Here is a 7,917-nt window from a genome sequence, read left to right on the forward strand (position 1 = left end):
CGTAGTCATAACCTGCCAACTGGCCACGCATAGTTTGTCCAACTGACCCAGCTAAAGATATGAGTGGATTTTTTTCTCCCGTTGCAGCGCACGGGCCTTTCTGCTAGTAAATAATAATGCATCTTGGGGCAACCAACTTTTCAGATAATTTTAGCCGTGGGCTTGTTCACAATCTTTATGAGGGGGTGGTTGTTCATTTAATGGAGGGACTTGTACCAGACTTGAACAATACAAAGTGCGACCTGGCACACCGTAACACCACTTGGAACAAGCGGGTAGCTATCTCAAAAAACAATCAACAACTAAAAAAACAGCGACCTGGCACATAGTACACAATTTTAAACGATTGTTTTGATGGAGTGAAAAAGGAAAACTACCCCATTACGTATATATAGGACGGAGCCTTCGCGCTTGCTTGCTAGGGTGCTTTATTCACACACTCTCATCCTCTCCAGATCTAAACAAGATAGGGGTGGTAACACTGTCTTTCTCCCTTCAAAAAACACTGTCTTTCTATCCTCACCGCTGGTTACAGATCCGGACGTATCCCCCTCCGCCGGTGAAGGGGAGGAGGGGCAGCGTTTAGGCCGTCGTCGACAGCAAGGGAGGAGACCCACTGCCGGCCGCACCGTTATCTCTGGCCGAGCGCCGGTGTGGGAGGTCCTCCGATCCCTTCGTCATTGCCCTAGTGTGGGCGGATCTGGCCTCCGCCGCCCACCTATCCACATCCCGACGACCTTCAGGTATATCTTCCTTCGAAACTGCATCATTTTCTACCTCTCAGCCCCTCTCGATCGGATGGTCCAATGTCACCTATTTTTTTCTTCTATTGTTACAGGTAAAGCTACTGCATGGAGTCGAATCTTATACTTGGTTCAAACAAGAAGGGGCTGTTTGGTTTGTGACTAACTTTGCCAAAGGTTGCCACACCTAAGGTTAGGCAAGTTTGACTAACTTAGGTGAGCGTTTGGTTCAAGCCACACCTTAGGCAAGCCATACTTGAGCCCCACATGGCATACACTCAAAAAGTGTGGCAATATTCCCTTAGGCTTGCCAACTTGTGGCTTTCATTTTGTGGCAAAATATGGCAATACTAGGCCTAGAACCAAACAACCCCTAAACTTAGGCAAGGTTGGCAAAAATGTGTGGCAAAACATGGCAATACTAGGCCTAGAACCAAACATAGTACATCGGACTTGGTACAAACAGGAAGGAAAGGGGGTGAAAGTAGTACAGACTGGTCATCCAACCGGTCTCTTGGTCGAAAAGGGAAATATAGGGGTAACGCTGAACACAGTGGTATGACCAGGACTAGATTTTCTATCCACACATTGGAGTAGGTGGCTAGAGTAAAAAAATGGGACCAACCCAGATGTGTTTCTTGGATGTTTGTTTCTCGGGGCAACAAACTATGAATCACCACTTTATGCCCGTGTTTAGGTACATGGTGCTGGACTGCTGGTGCACCCACTGTCCCATGCCCTTCTACCAAATATTTAGCTGTTCTTAATCTAATGCCCCTGGTAAAAATGAAGCCATGCCACTGTTATAAGCCATGACAAGTTTAGCCAAATGTTTTTGCATGTAACTGTTTGAGACTCTGACTGTTTCCTCTGTAGCTTTTTGTGTAAACAGGGATATCCATTTCACCTGGTTGCTGTTGTGACCTTTTGGTGCACTGCACAAAACTCTTCTTAAAAGGTCCTCTTAAAAGCAGTGACTTTTGTGCTGTTTAACTAGAATGTCAGAATGGAACAGTTGGTTCATTTCAGTGGAACTGCACAAAGGGAGATCTTTGTTCCAATCCTCATCATCCATATTGGCACCATAACCTTCCTTTAGGTAAGAATGATATTAAATGCATGTGTTCATCTCTATTTTGCGACTGCCATGAGAAAATAATGCTATTTTTTACTAGTACACTTGTACTCCCTCACTGACAAAACCAATTCTGAAATAGAAGGCCAATCATGTACTTGGTTTCACCAACTGGTGAGGAGAATGAGAAACAGAGCATGAAGAGGACGAAGAAGAAGAATAAATAGTGCCAAGGAGATCTTGCTGAAGCCAGAGGCCTCAGTCGAGGCCATTCAAGGGCTCTGGCAACGACTACCTTACATGTGAGACGATCCTCCAGGGGGCCCTTCCACTTCTGTTGTCTCACTTAATTAATTAGGAGTACTTAAGTACCACTAATTTATTGGTGCCTAATTTTCCTGTCGGAGTTAAACAAATCTTTAGTAGCACCCTATGCTGAATCATGTACGTGTGTATGTTTGTCTATCGAGGTGAATCATGTGGTGGAGCAGGGAGGGAATATTATTAGTGTCATGACATAATAGTGCTATTGTTTTGCATGTCAATTTATTGCCATTAGTTCAATGAGGCAATGTTTTGCGTATTGTCCATCATGAATTTGATGCTACTGTTAGAGTAATATGCTAATGTCTTTCTATCCTTTCTCACTAAGCTAATGAAGGTTTCACCTTGTTCCTACTTGTGCAAACAGGGATCATGTTGTGCCAATCATACATTTTAGTGGAACTACACAAGACAATACAATGAACTGTATCCCATCATGTGCTTTAATTCTGCTGGAAGTTCTTAATAATCTTTCGATATAATCTCAGCACTGGTAAACAAGAGTGATTTCAACCATACATTTGAAGTGCACAAAAAAATATACTATTGAGTGATTCCAGTGAGTGCTTTATCATCTCTTATGGGACTACATGAATAAGATTTTTTCCTCAGGTTGGTACGGGCCTAAGGCCTTCATCCATATTAGTTTGATGTCATCTCTATTTGTATCGTGCTACTGTCATGAGAAACTCCTTTATCTTTGCACGTTAAAGTTTTGCAACCTATGATACATGTCAATGCTTTGAGTGTTGAGCTAATTGGCACTGATTAAATAAACTAATACCTCTCTTTAAGCAAGACTACTATGTTGCTAACTTTACCCATTAAGATAATGAGGGTGCTTCTATTTGTTAGTGTATGTTTCATCAACTAGTCCCACTATTACAATAATCTCACTCTCTCAATATATGTGCCAAAAGGGATGCTCGATTTTGGTGGAACTGCACAAAAACTTTGGGTGCTTCATTGCCTCGACAGCTTCCGTCCTTTCCTGTCAGTCGCTAATCTGGGCCTACTTTCTTCCTTTGCTGTCAGTCGCTTCCCTTATCTCGGCTTCCAGTCAAAGGAAAAAGTAATTGATATGCTACCTCACATAGGTTGGTACTGGTCTCTATCCTGATTATTGTGCTTCTCATGTATTGGTAATTTGGTATTGTGCTACTATTTGCCGATTTTATAAAAGAGTAACTTGGAGCCTGAACTCGCAGGCTAATCATTGCATTAGGTGATTTTAGTAGAACTGCACAAAAAGATCAGATGGACAGATACTTATGCTGCTGCTATGTACTCCAAAGTTCACTCAGACAAGCATCGATGTTGACAAGAAGTGCCTATATTCATTTGAGTATCAACCGGCGTCAACCAGTTGTCAAATTCCCAAGTATTAGGAGAGTGAACGCAAAAAAATATTGCTTGGCGCATAGCCCAGAAAAACACAGTCCAGTCTTTGGTCCCAACTTGTGCCTTTTGGTTATCGGTAGATATGGTAGCGAACTGTATGTCATGGAGTCTAAAGATTCTAGACAAGTTGGTTGACGCGTATATTCATCTGGCACTTAATCAGTCTGCATGCTAGGGATGCTCCATTTTAGTTGAACTGCACAAAAAATTTGGGTGGTTCATTTTCTCAACCGCCTCCTTTCTCGTCTGCAATGTAGAATTTTGGGGAGCTACATGACCAAGATGAGCCAGTAAACTAGTTGGATGGAAGTAGTGGCCAAGTTGCTCAAACCTCCCTCGACACGAGGGCACTATTTGAGGATAAACCTACAAGCAAAGTTCAGATTGTCTATGCTGCCTCTTATGTACTCGAAAGTTTACTCGTACAAGCATTAATTTTAGCAAGAAGTACCTCCGACTGAACACCATTACCAGTCCGCAATGTAGAATTTTGGCGCGCTACAGGACGAAGATGAGCCAGTAAACTAGTTGGATGAAAGTAGTGGCCAAGTTGCTCAAACCTCCCTCGGGACGAGGCCACTATTTGAGGATAAACCTGCAAGCAAAGTCCAGATTGTCCGTGCTGCCTCTTATGTACTTGAAAGTTTACTCATACAAGCACTAATTTTAGCAAGAAGTACCTCCGACTGAACACCATTTACCAGTCTGTACCCTAGGTAATTAAAGTTCGTCCATGGATCATATTGGCTGTGATTTCAATCATTTGGATTCATAAACATACTGAACATGTGTATATCTGAACATTTTTGTGAATTATCTATGAATATTGCTATGTGATCTATCAATCATTTGGATCCATTTACATGCTGAACTTGTGTATATATGAATCTTTTGAGTTGTTGATAGTGAATGTTGGCTATGAATATGAACATGTCCTGTGAACCTGAGTTTAATACGAATGTTTAACTTTTCTGTTGTGCTTGGGTGTGAACTTGTTAGTATGCCTACTGTGGGGTATGTGACGTGTGGGTGTCAACGGCACACCTTCTTCCCAAGAAGAATTGCGCCTGCTTTGTTACAGTAGCAATGGCGCATCAGCTCTTTTTAATCTTTTTGCTCTGTCTTGCCCCCTCCCCCGCTCAACCCCTGTCGTAATATTTTCCGCCTCAAAACAAACATAGTACTGCGTTGGGGGCTTGATGAAAAATCGAGTGTTGGTTTCTGTAGGTTGGCCTACCCAGCAAGTGGGTTGCTAGTCCACCACAGACTGGAGGCTAAAAATACAAGTTGTATGGTGCAGAGGCAAGTAAAAAAACACCATCGAGAGCCATCCACTGAAGAAAAAAATCGCTCCTGATGTGCTTCTTCAGTCGTGCCGCCGACCCCCTCTGTAATCCAGTTCGCTCGGGGATCTGGTATCATTTTTTTCCAGAGGGCGAACAAGTATTAGCTAGGCCTAGGTTTTGTATTTTAACATGCATAGCCCATGACATACGGTGACAGTGGTTTCAACTTATTTTTTGAGGTCCATACCGGCCTATGGGCTTTTTCTTAAAGATCGGCAACCCAATGTATTTTTTAACCACATTATATATATTTATATTATTACTATTACCGTATATTTTATAGAGACTTATATATACATTATAAAAACATCCCACGTGTTATTAACTTATAAAAGTAAATGTTTAACATAAGTTGGCAAGGAAAATCCTAGTTGTTTTTGACTCACAGGCAAGGAAAATCCTGGTGATTGCATACAAAAGCTTGCGAAGATTTTAAGGATGTCGGGGGTTTGGTGCGACATATGCCAAAGGATGGCTTATCATGGTGGGGGCGAGTAGAACGTCGCCGGTGCCTGGAAACGGGATGAGGCGAATACATGCACGCCGACGAATCTTACCCAGCTTCAGGGCTCTCCGAGGAGATAATACCCCTACTGCTGCTCTGCGGGGTCTCCGCATGATCACTATGGCAAGGTGTTTACACGGTTGCTCCTTGAGCTGTTTCTAGGAGGTAGGAGAGGGCAAGGCTAGCTCTCTCCCTTCTATATGATCTGGTCTAGAGCTAATGGGTTTCGACCCTTTGCATGGGTGCCCTGGGGGGTTTATATAGGCCTACCCCCCAGGGGTACAATGGTAATCCGGCTGGACACGGGCCCAACCGTCAGTGCCTCCGGCCTCCGTCTTCTCTGCCGACCGCTGGGGCCTGCCGGCTGGTGGGCCCCGCTGACTGTCCTGGTACGGAGCCGACAGGCCGCGTCCGCCGCGGGCTGGTCTTGCCGGCTACTGATTACTGTAGTCGTGCTTCTGATGACGCGGGCTTGATCATGGGGTCGTGGCAACAGCCCCGCCGCCTGGCGGGCGATCACTATTGCCACTCTCCATCACATATTGATTAATGGTGCGTGGCCCCGAGGGAGGGCTCGGCCGACTCCCCCAGGCCGACTTCCGATGGGTCCGACTAGTGGTCCTCTTGCCGTCTCTTAGGGTCTCACCGTCTGGTGGGACCCGCCGCCTCTGAGCCGTACAAACAAGCCGTCGTGGGTGCAGGATTCGGTCCTGTGGTGCTGATGTCAGGGCCGGCATGGCAACAGTGCCACGCCGCACGGAGATCTTCCAGGGTACGGCATGCTGTGGCCATGCCCGCCCTTGGTAAGGGGCAGGAGTGGGCTTCACTGTAGCCACTCCCTTGCCCCGTCCCCCTTGACGAGGTCACGATGTTTGTTGGAATCGCAGGCCGACTCCCCAAAGCCGGCTTCTCCAGAAGTCGCCAGTCAGGAGTCGGCTTACCCTGCGGTCGTCCCTGGGACTCGGCCGCGATTGGTCAGTCGGCCGTCTTGTCGTGGACTTCTTGAAGGCGGCTCTCCGTCCTGGGGTCTTGAGGGGCGCAGCCTGCCCCGATGTCTTGAAAGGTTCTGGGGCTCGGTTTGGCCTACCCGTGTCCCATTACTCTGACAGTAGTCCCCGAAGCTGGTGAGGCGCCGCGGATGATCGGCCGAGAAGCCTCAGCAGTTTCTCTTTTCGGGTGCTCAACACATGGTCTTTGATTGACTTCTGCCGGGCTGACTAGAAGGAGTCGGATTTGCTCAATTCGGACTCACTTGATTCCGACTCGCACAATATTTTGAACGTCACGGCGGGATCCAAGTAGCGTGCTGGCTAAGCCTCCAGGCCGCCGCCCGTTCTAGGCCTGTCATGCGATGACACGTGGCTGGGCCGTCCTGCTAGCCTACGCGCGCGACGGGACAGGCCCATAGGCGGGGCCCGCCACTACCGCGCCTCGGCGCCCGAGAGGATCCGCTGCATCCCCGGCGGACGGTTGGGATTCCCGTGGAGTTACTGCGTGCAGTAACTTTATGGTGGAACGTGGGGGTCGTGGGGCCATGGGCGCAGTAAATCCCCACGTCCGCCCCCTCGGCTTCGCAGCCCACGGGGCTATAAGTAGGGGGAAGAGGGGGGCACGCGTGCCCCTCCTTCCCACCACTCCTCGCTCTCCTCCTTCTTCTTCTTCTTCGCTCCGCCGCGCTCCCAAGCTTCGGCGAACGTCGCAGCGATCAGCTTGCGATGAGTTCTTCCTCCGCCGCCGCGCCTCCCCCGGTGCGCTCCGGCACTTGGGACGGTTCCGAAGTTCACGACGACCACATCAAGTTCCTTCGCCGGACTCGTCGGATTCCCGGCGAGGATCACGTGGGGGTGCGCCTTGCGCCGAAGGGGGAGATTTCCCCCGCGCCGCAGGAGGGCGAGCGGGTCATCTTCCGCTCGCACTGCTTGCGCGGGTTGGGGCTGCCGGCGAGCAATTTCTTCCGATCTTTCCTGGAGTTCTACGGCCTCCAGCCGCACCACCTCACCCCCAACACAGTGGTGCTGCTGTCTGCCTTCGTGGCCTTGTGCGAAGGCTTCCTCGGAGTCCTCCCCATCCTCGAGCTCTAGGGGAATTCTTCTTCTCCAAGCTCGGCACCCAGGCCGCGGGCATGTCGGCTCAGTGCGGCGCTTTCATCACCGTGCGGAGGTCGGGGGCCGACAATTCCTTCCCCTCCATCTCGCTGATAAAGTCGGTGAAGATGTGGCAGAGATCCTACTTTTACGTCCGGAGCGTCTCCGTGAGGGGGGACTGGGTCAACCTGCCGGCTTTCGAAGTCGGCCCGCCGGCTGGGCGACTGCCCAACTGGTCGTACCGGGCCAAGTCGCTGACGCCTGCGGGAGCCGGCGCCATCCCGCGACTCCGAGTGCTGACGCAGTCGGAGTGTTTGACTGGTCCAGACCTGCTGGCCGCCTTCGTGGCGCGCCGAGTTCTCCCACTCCAAGGCTGCCCCCACATGATATGCCAGATGAGTGGGCACCGCGACCCGAGTCGGATGTGCACCAAGGACAT

Source organism: Triticum urartu, chromosome 7A (assembly GCF_056163025.1).
Source record: "Triticum urartu cultivar PI428250 chromosome 7A, HENAU_Tu73, whole genome shotgun sequence".
In the NCBI taxonomy this organism is placed as follows: domain Eukaryota; kingdom Viridiplantae; phylum Streptophyta; class Magnoliopsida; order Poales; family Poaceae; genus Triticum; species Triticum urartu.